A 13,480-nucleotide genomic window follows, 5' to 3' on the forward strand; every position below is an offset into this window, starting at 1 on the left:
TTCACATAATTTTGTGTCACTTCAGATCTGTTTCTGTTTCATTTGATAACATTTGTCATGATAGATTTCTGTTTCAATTTCCATTTTTTTAATGCAAAAATAATGAACAATTTTCAAAAATAATTTCTCCCTCTGCACTAATGCTATTGATAGATTGATTATTATGCTTAATAATAGATCAAATTGTGTTCTTGTGTCTTCTGTATTTTTTAGGATAGTAGCTTGGTATTGGTATTTGGTATTCATGTTTTCAAAAGCCATGATATTAGAGAAAAGAAGTCTGTCAATAACGTTCTCTTGCATTATGGATTGGGTTTTGCCCCTGAGGTGTGAAACTATAAACAAAACCACGCAAGCGAAGGAGAAATGAAAGTATCAGACCAGTTTAGACTGTTTTGTTTTCATTCACCTCCGCCACACCTGCCGTAAACATCAGTTTCGTTGGACGTAAAACTCAGTTTAACATGTCACAGAAAAGGAAATGAGTCGCGACGAACCGATACGTTGTCACGAACAGGTTGTGTCTGCTGCAGGTCTGTAAGTAGAAGTTGAAATGAGGAAACCTCAAAACCGCTGCCTCTTAAGTTGTCATCGAAGAGTTAAATCGTCCCAGCTTTGAGCCGTTGTTTTGTTTAAAAAGGAGAACGTGATGCTGGACTGTAAGAGCCGCTCGGCTGCTTTCAGCAGGGTCCCAGTTGGCAGCTTGTGGCTTCGGTTGGCGCCATGTGTCGGCAGCGAAGGCAGGCGTGTGGCAGCAGAGGGTCACGCTGTCCTATTCCGATCCACAGGGGCAGCACACCAGGGTCTCAACACTTGTCTGTTTCCACTGGCAGATGGGCGAGAGGAGGAAGGGAAGAGCGGCGGTGAGGGGGTCGGATGACTCTGACCCCATGAGCACACACTCACCCTAGAGGCATAATAAAAAGGCCTCTTTTGCTAGAGCGTCGCTAATACGCGTGGTAATTTAAAGAGGTTTTAATGGAATGGCGCTGATGTGTGGGTGGATGAGTGTAGACCACACATCTTCACACTTGATTTTTGGGCTCCAAAAGCAAACAAGTGGCAGAGCGTGCTAAAGAGAATTTCAAGCTTCACCACAGAGAGATAACTGCGAGGCTGTAGTGATTACCAGAGTTTGTCATCGTCTGGTGATTTGTTTTCCACGTCTGTCATGAAAACAGGAATTTTATGACGGAAAAGTCATTTATCGCCTGTTAGTTGTTGCTCTTCCAGGTAGAGAAGGAGCGGGAAACGGCGATGAATGATCAATAAGCTTTGCTCGCTTCAGTCTCTCTTTCTGTCGCTATCTGAAGTAGATGCAGAAGGAAGAAGCTGTTGAGCTGCTTCTCGGTTTCTTCTGAGAAGTAACTGCAGCTCAACTGTTGTATACAACCGACGTGGTGTTTCGCGGTACCTCGAATCCAAGGCAGCTGACATAGATGTTCATGACCTGGTTGATGTAGAGTGAATTTGATAAGACGCTTTGAAAAGTAGCTCTTCTCCTGTGACCTGTAAATTCTTTATGAGCTCAACTCCAGGACTGAAGGGTTAAAGTCAGCACAACCATTTGAGGATTTGCTGAGCTGTCATTTCTGTGCTTGTGACCTCACTGCATTTGTCTAGCTGTTAAATAAAAATTGACGGTATATTTTATTTATCTGAACATCCAGCGGCGCTCAGATCAGTCGGGATTGGTTCCGGTGCCTCCGTGTAATCGCAATAAGCGCTGTGCCCATATCAGTGAACCTAAAAGAACCCCAAGATATATGAAAGAGCCTTGTGGAGACACGTAAAATAATCATATTTATTTTCCGATAAGTCCATTAATGGTCGCAGTAATTGATTGGGATCCCTATAATCCTGAGTAGCGGCGCTAATTACAGCCTTGGTTAAGACTATGGTCTGTTTTTACAAACAGTGTTGTGCGTTTTCTTCCTTGCCAACACATTTTCAGCCTCTTTTGCTGCGTTCAGGGCCCAGCGAAGCAGCCAGCAGCGCTAAATCCACTTTACTCGCAATGTCAGTCTCTGGCAAGATCATAGCATGGCCACCAGCTCTGCGCAACGTCTCTCTCTGCTGAACCCTGATGTGGGCTCTGTGACCCGTGTTTGAATCCCACTACCCCACAACAGAGCGGTGCAACACTGGTGGAAATGCGACGCCGTAGGGATGACTCTTCTTGTTCCTGGCTGGTTACAAGTGGCAGGGCGAGGGAAAGTGGTTTGGGGCGCTCTGAGGGAGCAGGTGACATCTGCGACCTGGCATATAAGGGTCGTCGGTGCTGGACTCAAAGGCTATCGGCGCTCCACACTGTGGCAAACACTGTGCTCTTTTGAGCAGCTTCTTCTTAACCGTACCATGTTCATTCATACATGGTGCTGTGATGGTGGTTCAGTAAAGGCTTGGGGAAATATTGATGCCCCCATGTCCTGATCCCAGATAAGAATAGGCATGGATGAACAGTTGTGAGTTGACTGCCCACTTCTGTTAAGGTTGAGAAGCAGCAGCTATTGGTGGTGGGTGGGGGACGCAAGACACGAAGATGATAGTTGAAGCTAACTTAAATGGAAGTATAACCACAATTGCCTTGTTAGTCATTCTACATGATACAAGTATAGCTATGCTTCGGCGTTTGTGTTGTGCTGTATGACCTTTTTTTTTACTTCAGATACTTCCTAGATAGCAACCTGTCTTCTGGGTGATGCTTAAGGTTGCTCAGTTAGCGAGAGCCGTTTCAGCAAGCTCCTGCAAGAAAGGTGCTAGCGCCCATTGTTTCAAATGTTTCAGTCGCAATGATTTGTGGCGCTGGACGTGAAGTAGCCTTTTTGATAGCTGTCATGACTTCAACTCCTCTCATACTTTTATCTAACCATCAGCACTCTCCGATGTTAAAATGACCGACTTGAATGAATGTTGCAAAAAAATCAACTGTGCTGTGCGGACATGGGAACAAGTTTCCGTCCTCGTTTTCACGCCACTCTTCCTTCCTGCTTGGCTTGCGACCCTCCGAATGAGGCAGCTCTCTGATGTGTCGTATCTGATCTCAGTTTATTTTAGAAGCCCCAACCTTCTTCCTGCCTCCACTTCCCATTGCAGGTGACGCCCAAAGTTGTGGACAAATGTATCGTATTCTCTGACACTGCTGTAGAGGCAGTGCCTGCTCATGTTCCAGACAGTTATGGATTTGTTGCTGGATATCTGTACTGTGTCAGCAGTTCAGGCCACGCTTGGTTGCGTCATGCTAATGCTGCTGGCTAACGCTGTTCCAGCAAACAAAGCACAAATATTGAAGCCAAGGTGGGGGTTCGAATAGCCAAGAGGTGCTTGTATGCAAACCTTTTTGGCTCAGGATTGTGTTCTGACCTACAACACGGTCAGTGCTGGGAGAATCAACACAGCCAACAGTGGATGGGACCTGCTCTGACCTTGCTTGAGGCACTTGTGCAAAACAGTGAACTTGCCTAGAGAAGTCGGGCGGGGTAAGCACCAGATGTGCATGGGTTGTCAGATCGGCTCCAGGTCCTGCGACCACTCATGACCATGGAGCTCTGGTTTACTGCATTTACGTAATTCAGCCCACACAATTTCATGTTTTGTACTGAGAACAGCCATGTGTCTTAACTGTCCCTTTTGAATGTTAAAGTGTATAATAAAGTGCTATTTCTTTTGTGTAACCTGCCTTCTCGCTAGAAACAAGATAACTTTTAAGCAGCTAAACAAGTTGTAAAAGCCATGTGACTGAGCTCTTATAGAGGAAATGCTAGTAGTATTGTTCTGTTTGTACAAACTTTTCTGAACACCATTGTGGCAAATGATCCCGGTGTAAACGCTTCAGCATTGTTGTCCCTCTAGCGGTGTCAGAGTCTTATCGTCGTGGGGGCAGCATTCGCTGTAAAGATTCCCAGACTTGACTGACATTCTCTTTAGTGAGTTCTGGGTCTGTCCCAGGACCTCCACTCTGTTTTACCACACTACCTTTCCATGAAGAAACCAGGAGAGCCAAGCCCCCCCTCAACAGACCTTGCCCCCAACAACGACCCTTTTAGTTGCACCATACCGTGAATAGTGGCACTATTCTAAACCGCTAAGCCGCCATTAGCGTACAAAAAGTGTTGAGTGATGGGGATTTGTGAGGCTGGTTAGTCTTTTGTTTTAATTAACAGCCTCATTATCAGGCAACTAATGACTTCGTACATATAATGACTCATTAACGCAGCAGCAAGATCAATCATCTGATTGTTATTGTGTGAAGTCGGACATTAATGCTGTCGCGTAAATGTGTGTGCTTCAAAGGACGTGTTGGTGTGTGAATTCTTTTTTATCCTTTCTTGAAGTAGATGGGGAGTAGAACGCTAAAGCAGTTAGCTGTCTTGTGGGTGAGTGACACCAAACACCATCCTGCTTCTTTCCTCGGAGTGTTTTGGCTGCGACTGAGTAGAAGAACGGAGGGTTGATGGTTCCACGGCTTCACTGGACTGGGTAACATGCCTGTCATTATTATGTAATACTGAGGTCACGGAAGGGTATGTAAAATCTCTTGTGGACCTGCTGCCATGCCCGCCACCCTCACCACCAGCTGTGGATCAGGTGACCCAATTGCTCAAAGGGAAACCGAAGTTTAACCGGTATTAATAGCACTGCATTCATGGCCATAATAGAATCAGACGTCACTATCATCTGATGCTCTCTTGTGAGTATTGCTCTTCTCTGCTGTTCATCTTTTTTTCTTGTGGTTTGCCACCTTTCCAAAAATAGACAGGGATGTGTCCCAGGACCGGCTGGTTCACCCAAGGGTCCCTCACAGAGCTGGCAGACGCACACTGCCTGGTGTGTGCTCACTTCCAAGACTGCCATTAACCTTGCAGCGTGCTTTGATGAAGCGTCACCTCCAGCCTTTGTCTGGTGACTTTTCTCTGCAACTTTGGATTTAATAACGTGATCGTGTTCGCTCAGACACAAACATATATATATATATATATATATATATATATATATATATATGCAACATTAACATAAGACATGGTTCTCTTATTTAAAAAAAAGGATGTTTCTGTATCAGAGTTTTTCCTGCTTTCTTGCTGCATGAATAATGGTGTTGTGTTTCATTCATGTGACGCAAGATCCATCCATCAGGATCTCCTCGATCCTTGTTAAGTTGTGATTTCCTGCCTTTAATCTGCTCACTCAAAGCACATGAGCAGATTTAATGTTGAAAGGCCTTCATTGCTGTGTGGTGCACAAGTGCAAGGCCGGATCTATGGATGGCGGGTTGGAAGGTTGAGTCGGGGTGTGGCATCGACACCAGGGCCATCTGGAGGGCTGGTTAGGGGTCGAGGACCCGGCTGAGATACCAGCCTGTCACCTCATCCACAACAAGCCTCCTGCTGGTGTGTGTGTGTGTGTGTGTGTGTGTGTGTGTGTGTGTGTGTGTGTGTGTGTGCGTGTGTGCGTGCGTGCGTGCGTGCGTGCGTGCGTGCGTGCGTGCGTGCGTGCGTGCGTGCGTGCGTGTGCGTGCGCGTGCGTGTGCGTCAGCACCGGAAACATGGCAGCACTCAGCTCTGAAAGTGTTGAAAGCAGATGTCCAGGTTTGACTCTGTGAGGGAAGGAAGACGTAGCAGGGTTAGAGAGAAGGTAGGAATCTCTGAGGTTGCCATCTATACTCACCCACCGTTTTATCTTCATCCACCCATCCCCCTTTCTTCTCCCTGCCCAGCTCACCTCTTCCTTTAACCATCTGTCCTTAATGCTCTCCTCGTCACGTTCTGTCCAAAGCCCGTCACACAGAGACGGTGCGTGCTGGGATGACATCAACATGGTGCCGCAGGCGTCTTAAGTCTATGACGCCAACGCTGACCAGACCCTCCCTCCCGGCATCCTAAATGCATCATGCATCTGTTACGGGGTTCGAACTGTTGCTTCTTGCTTCCCTACGTTTTGCTTGTTGGATTTGCAGTGCCATTTTCAAATCGTATGAAGTTGTTGGTCACCCCGCCCCTGATGTACTTAGGGTCCACCCACCACCTTGTTCTGTGTAGTGATGGACCACTTCCTCCACCCCACCTGCCCTAGGGTGTACCATTCCCTTTCCTCAGCAAACCTGGGTTCTCTTCCTGCTACCCCAAGCTGGTTACATGCGGTAGCCTCACTAGCTGGTTCCACTCACTCCTTCACTTTAGCGTCACAGAATGGAGCCACTCTGCAGTTCCTCTTTATCAACTGGTAATAATTTGGCACTCTTATTCCCCCTGCTCCATTTTTGCACTTTAATTTCATATAAAATGTGTCAGAGGAGGAATAAACCAGGCTAAAAGATGCCTCCATTAAGCCGCTGACCCCCAGCAGGCAGAGCGGTCCGGCGGGCGCTAAAAGTAATAGAGGGCCCATTTAGATCAGGTCGCTCTGATCCGTCGCTCACAATGGCGGTGGAGAGATCTGCTAAGAGAACTGTGACTGCGACAAGTGGTGTTCATTAACGCTCCTTTCTGTAGTGGAGTCCAATCAAGGGTCTTCACGCATAAGCCCACTTTCAGACCTGCACACACATTCACACGCCGCTTCACTCACACACACTAACCAACCAGTGAGACGGGGAAATGGCGCGTGGGCACTGATGGCCTCCCTGCCGCAATTGATGGCTGTGCAGAGGGGAGGGAAAGTGCACGGGTGCGGGTCCGGGGCGATTGAGGGGCGGGCTCTGCCGCGGCGACGACTCTCTGATCGCTGCAGCTTAGCGCCACTTATGCTCCACATGCGCTGCCACCACATTAACCCACATGCTGCCCAGCTGCTTCCATTACGGCCGGCAAGTCTCTTTAGCGGTAACCAGATACAACCCACAATAATTGCTCGCACTATTGGTGCAGCTGGAATCTGCTGGTGTGAAGTTCGCCTGCGTTTTATACAGTAGAAATTAGCCGTCCAGCGTCTGAGGCAGAATTAATGGACTTACGCTGACAGTATTTGGCAGTATTAAGTGGAAATAATTTGCTATCATAAATGGTGCATTCGAGAGAATCAGAATTGAGCCGCTGTGCCTTGCCAGGATGTTTCCTGGATGCTTGTGTGGTGTTCCTTCCTGGCAGCTGGGAGGAGGCCCTGGGGCAGACCCTGCAGCGAGATCTCTCAGTCCACCTGGGAATACCTCGGTTTTACCCCATAAGAGCTGGTTGGGTTTTCTGGAGAGAGTGAGATCTGGGCCTATTTACTTCAGCTGCTGCCCCCGTGACCCGACCTGCAGGAAAAGAACAGGTGGATTATTTCATTTTAATTAAATACAACTAGAAAATGAATGTTGATTGTGATTAAACAAAAAAGTAGCGTAATCTTGTTTTTGAATTTTTAAAGTTCGCAGTCTCACTTTTATCCAAGTCTTGCTTAGAGAAAAAAAATATTTGAGTCTTTATTTAAAGAATTGTCCAAGCCTTGCTTAAACAAAAAAAAACTGAATGAAGATTTAAAGAAAAAAATGTAGAAATAACAAGTTATTCTACAGTCCTTAATTATTTTCACCATTTAAAAATGCATCACAAATCTAAGTGGTGCAACAGCATTTGTCAGTTTTTAATCACATTTGCAGCAGCAAATAAAGGTAAAACAGAAAATAATCACGTTATAAAACACCATTAATTTATTCATAGAATTGCCTTGTGTTCATTTCTTATTTGAACAGAGTAAATTTAAATACTGAATAATAGAATAAACAGAATCTTAGCAACAAAGATGCTCACAGAGCAACAGTATTTTATGTATACTATATGCTGCTGTGGCACATCGACTTTCCCCACTGCGGGACCAATAAAGGACATCTATTGTACTGTAATCCTTTTCATGTTTATTGTTTAGTTCATACTAATTCGTTTGGAAAATTGTCAATGAATATGTTCCACTCTCTCTGTTTAAGGTGATGAGAGAAACTCTGTTTTGTCCTGGTACATAGGAGCCCTACATTTCAAGGTGTTAGGTGACCGGATTTTTAATGTTTGTTACCTCAGAGCTTGTGTCTGCAGCTCTTAAGACTGATGCACTTGTTTCATTTCCTCTCTATAAATATATTAATGAGGTCTTCCTCTTTAAAATCGCGCCCTCTGAAACAAAGCGTCCCTAAAGCCCCCCGAGTGGTCGGCCGCCCCCGTCTCCGTCAGCTGTGTCAAAGACAGATTAGAGGTGAGCCGCCTCCGATTGTCCCCTTCAGCCGGGTAAAAATACTCGGGCCCCTCCTCCTTGTTTGTCCGGCGTCGAGTCAATCGCGCCATCGCACCAGGACAACAATCAATAGTGCTGATTACATTGCGGACGGTCATTCAGGAGGTAAACATCCAAACTGCAGTGTAAACAATAGAGAGGTTTAACGCTGCCAAGTCAAACACCCCGCCCGCCATATATTCTCATATCTGAGTGCCGCCAGGCCAGAGTCACCGTGACCACGTTCGGATATTCCTGTAGCTCGTGCAACTGTATGAGTTTAATAAGGATCCAAGGGGGGAGGTTCTGGTCAGTAGTCTTTCACAGACAGCAATGTTTCTAAGAATGATGCGTGAACCTGCTGTTGTCCATACCTGAACTGTCAGTATATTGGTGTCTTCTGGGGGTCCCCACAACTGTAGGAAACAAGCCAAGTGTCACACTCTGCTGCAAGTTTTTGTCTGGGAACCTCTCCGTAGTTTTGTGGTGCTCGTGATCCCGTTCACTCTTGCTGCTACCCTGGCCCTCAGAGTCGTCTCCACCTTGCCTGCTCTCTCTAATATGCTTTTTGGAAGCACGGTCAAAGGTCATGGATGAATGATGTAGCGAAGCAGTGGATGAACCCTTTCCTTCTTTGTGTCCAGGGCCTCCGGAGCTGATCCACAGATCCACATGTTGTGAACTGCCTCCGGTGTCCTGATGCAACTCAGCTTGGATGAATTCATCTCCCCGCCTGAGAGTCTGGTTAGTTCATTTTTATTGCCATTCTCAACCTGTTTCAGGACCGACTTTGTGATTGCCATTACCTGGCCTGCGGCTTAATGACTCCTGTTTTACCACTCTGAAGTTTTACGATCAATTAATGTCCCGATTGGAGTAATGGACTTTCAGAGGGTTGGGCTGCTACAGGTAATTAAAGTTATTGGTAATCGGCGACTAAAAGGCTAGTAGATGATGATTTGCGAGGAGGACATGTTCGTCTCAGCGTACCTTTTTCTGAGTTCGTCGCCTGACATCCTGACTTTCATCCTCTCTCCTAATCTGGCCTTTATTTTTGCCCATGATTTTTGTCTTGATCCGTATTTGGGACTCATGTTGGACTTTAAGAAACTTGGATTTTGGCTGCATTTTAGCTGTTAATGCTAAAACACAGTCATAGTGGAGGGCGTCACATCATGGGCCACAAAGTCAACGCGCTTTGTCTGAAAATTCTTTCTTCTTTTCTATATTCATTTGAGTTTTCGTAGAAGTTTAACAAACTCACGACAATTTAACAATTTCACGACAGAGCTCCGTTGTCAAACTCATACTGCTTGGGCCAACTCCAACTCACCATGTCATTTTATGCGGCCTAAAGACCTTTAAAAACATATGCTAAGATATGGTTACAAAGTACTGATGTGAATTTATATCGCCTCCATTGCATATTGAGTCAAGAGGATTACAGTACTCAAGCTTTTCCGATATATATGCGCTGGGGTGACTCCAGAAAAAGGAAACATTTTACTTTCTTCCAGCCTGTGGTGATAACGTCACATCAGTCAGTTGCGAATGCAATGATGAGGCTGCATCAACAGTGTCCCCATGTTCAAAGCCCACTAGATGGCTCTATCTGTCCAAAGATCTTCGGAATTGTACAACTGTTTCAATGAAACCAAGACTGCCCTCTAGTGGGCTCTGAAAACATGGACACTGTTTCATGAAGCTTCATCTGCCTATCACGACCGGCAGTAACATTAGTCTGCAAATGAGTACAAGAGAATACAGTGCCTTTATTGTCACTGTAACAGGTATGCAGATGAAAGGAAATGTGCCAAAGGATAGAACATGTGTTGACAAAAACCTGGGGGTCTCTTGTGTTGTCAGAGATGGTGGTGAACCACAGAGAAACTTCAAAAACGATCTATTCCGTCTTTCTTGATCTGGAGTTGGCAAAGCGAAAGTCTGGCCAGGCTCTGCGGTATGTGAAAGTGTGCAGTTGGGATCTGTATTTTGATGACGGTGCTACATTTGAATGGAATTGGCTGGTGATCTCCATTTTTAACATTTAACCTGGAATGTAGCCTAGAGCTCACTTTTGTTCCTTCTAGTCTCATTATTTTTCCCGTGACTTTCCCTCCAATATTGAACCCCTGCTGCGTCATTTTGGCTATAATTATCCCACATTTCCAAAAACCCTGGCGAACAAAAGGGTTGTTTCTCTGTTGCCAGGGCGGGTCCGGAGATAACCACCTTGTTTCAGAGTTCAGGACACTGAAGCAGAACCAGGGGAAGCGATGCCTCCCTCCCGCCTTATCGCGCCTCTCAGATGTTTTCTAATTTGCACATTAATGTGAACCATGAGCTCAGTCAAAATTAGCAAGTTCATGACAGGTTTTAAAAATAGTTTTCTGTTGTTTTCAGAGATTGTGTGAGGAACTGCTTTCAGCACTTAAATGATGCTGCTTTTTTTGTTTTTTCCTTGGGCAAGTGTGCAGGTCCCAGGAGAGCGGTGTGATTTTGAAATCGTTTATGAACCGAGTCAGTTTTCTGTCAGACGAAACAGTCATGAAGAAAAAGAATAATTGAATCTCCTTGGTGACGAGAACAATTTGTGTTTGCTGAGACTGTCACACACTCTCCATTAAGTGTCCAGTCTGCGATTTCCACGGATTCCGCATTTATTCTTCACGTGTAATCACATGAGACAGTGACCAGACCAATTAGTCTGGTTCTGCTGGTGTGTGAGCGGTTGCCGGACAAGTCCGCCTCAGAACCGGAGTCTACGTCCCTACTGAACTGTTGGGAATGAAAAGGGATCAGGTCTTGCTCCGTCAGTAACGTGGCGGGGAGCGGGGTAATGAATTCCGGGAGCATGCTAACAAGTTCATTATTTCAGCTGGGTTCAGGGGTAATTACCATTTTGTGTCCCGAGTCATTCAAGACTGGGCTGTCGACTGAAGCCAAGTGTGGCTGCTGATAAATATTTGCATACAAGGTGGCAGAGTCTTCCTGTCTGCTGGAGGCAGGAGCGTATTAGGGTTCCTTGATCCGGCTATCGGGATGATAACGGTGTTCCTAATAATGGTCGGACAAAAGAATGTCGGCTTTCGAGGACTCGAAGACTACTGTATATTATACCAAATATTGTAGAGAGACTAAGGAGAAGCTGGAGGTTTGTAAGCCTGTAGAAGTGTGTGGGAATGAGAGAAGAGTCTGCGATAAAGATGCTGTTGTCAGTTGAAGGTACCAGGAAGGACATGATCAGAAGTGGCTTAAGGTGACCAATTAAGGACGGATGGTTTGTGGAGAGGAGAGACAATGTTGAACCAAGAAGCAGATGATGTAGTGGAAGGCAACACTGATGTTCATGATGAAAGAGGACATGAAGAGGACATACGTAATGAGACGATGAATAAGACTGAAGTTTCACCTGCTGTCTTACTGAAGAAGATTCTTGAATTCTGAATTGTAGACAGGTGCTGTGGAAAAACGCTATAATACATGTGACTATATGCTTGTAACAAAAACGCTGTGTGATCCAATGTGGTACGACAGTGTGAGGATGTTTGTGGTCCTTGTCTGGAATGTGGCCTTAAAAAGTGTGGGATGTCAGACTGATGGGTTGGATGATGGACGTAGCAGTGAGGGATGATTGCGAAGATCACATGCTGTGCTATGCTAATGCTACTTTGGCAGTAATCACGAGCTGATTTACAATGATAGCATTTGTTTTCCCAAGGCACAGTCAACATATAAAGTCTTAAAGTGCTGTACAGTCAGTATGTTACGATAATAATACTATAATGACTGTCGAGGTTTAACCGATGGTTGTTGCAATACGCTCATGATTCGGTGTTATTTTCCCATCGCCACTTAACCTGTTGTTCAAGCTCCATGACCAGCAGAATTCTCCCCTTTGCGTTTTAACGTCACATTACAAAGACATAATGCTAAATGCTAGTGGCACTTTGAGCTAATAGACTGAAACCTCATATTGCCTGATGTTCACTAAATTATCTGTAATTCTTTGGAGTCGCCTTATTACGTGCATCTTTAATTTAAAAATCACGCAATGCGTTTGATCGCGTTTCCTCTCCTGCTCCTGTCTTCACATTCTCACATCCACAGGGATCGTCATTAATTTGTTGTTTACCAGTTCGTGTTTCCGCTTCTTTGATTATTAGCTCTGTTATAATTCATATCACTCTCCGAAAATAGCTGCCGCCCTCCGCCTCATTTAATCATCCGAGGGATTTGTAAACTTGAAATCACCAGGATCCTTCTTTTCCTGACGCAAATGCACAACTTGGACGGGACTGATGACCATTTTAGTGCGCGGTCGCTTGGCAACACAGATGTCGGCATTTATCGGCGAGAGCTGGAGTGACTGATGCGTGGAGGGGTCTGCTCAGAAGCATGGGGGGATCACCAGCGGTTTATGGGTCACAATAAGAGTTTCACTTGAAGTAGCGCTTTTATTTTAGCTAAGTGGGCCACATGTGGGATGGCTGTTTGCTGAAGTGCTTTCACCAACAGCATTTTCAAGTGACAAAAGTTTCACCTGCCTGACCTGGGCAACTTGTGCAATATGTTCACGTGAAAGTGTGATTCCGATTTTTAAGTAGCATTGGATATTTCCGCAGATTCCACTGTATTTGCTGAAATGTGAGTGTTCGTCATTGGTGTATGATGACTGATGGAATCACTAAAGAACGGAAGCGCTCTCCTGCAAAGTCAATGCGCTCCCTATATTTCCAGGTTTGACTGCTATCATTGCGGCATGAGTCCTCTGGTAGCTGTGCTCAGATGCTAAATGCTTCTGCTTTATTAGCTGGAGAGACTTGATCGCCATTTCCTGTTTGGAACTGGAGCCGCAGACGGCGCCAAATACTGTAAAGCCACTTCTGCATTCTTCCGCCTCCAGTGAACAACAATCCATCTCGCTGCATATCTATAACCATACATCTTAGCGGGGCTGCTCCGGCAGCGACCGTTGTCTCATCGCCGTATGTTTATTCCTTCATCTTCTATAGTTGTTGTTACCATTTAACTATCCTCGTCTCCCCCGTGGCATTTCATGAAACCTGCGATATTGATGCAGAGTTTTCTCCTCAACGTTCCCATTTTGGATTGGCAGTCCGGATATTTATAATCTCGGAGCAGCGGCTAATGGTATTTGCAGAGTGAAATCAGTTTAGCGCGTGTTTTTCCGTAATGGCTTCGACTGCGTAGCTTTGCCAGCGGCCTTGTCTTGAACGGTGGAAGGATGGTTCTAATTTTGGGCTAATGGGTGACTCAGCCGTCATCCTCATTTGCC

At 45.6% G+C, this 13,480-nt stretch overlaps 1 protein-coding gene across 3 annotated transcripts in view; it reads left to right on the forward strand.

Moving 5' to 3' along the window:
* Nucleotides 1–13,480, forward strand: part of fut8b (fucosyltransferase 8b (alpha (1,6) fucosyltransferase)) — a 92,241-nt gene that overhangs the window by 18,141 nt on the left and 60,620 nt on the right. For 2 of the 3 annotated variants that reach the window (XM_053881745.1, XM_053881746.1), the window contains exon 2: nt 8,826–8,925. The exons of the other annotated variant lie outside the window; for it this stretch is intronic. The gene's annotated coding sequence lies outside the window, so the exon portion shown is untranslated. The remainder of the gene's footprint in view (nt 1–8,825; nt 8,926–13,480) is intronic. 3 annotated transcript variants of the gene reach the window in all.

This window comes from Synchiropus splendidus, chromosome 12 (genome assembly GCF_027744825.2).
Source record: "Synchiropus splendidus isolate RoL2022-P1 chromosome 12, RoL_Sspl_1.0, whole genome shotgun sequence".
Taxonomy (NCBI): Eukaryota; Metazoa; Chordata; class Actinopteri; order Syngnathiformes; family Callionymidae; genus Synchiropus; species Synchiropus splendidus.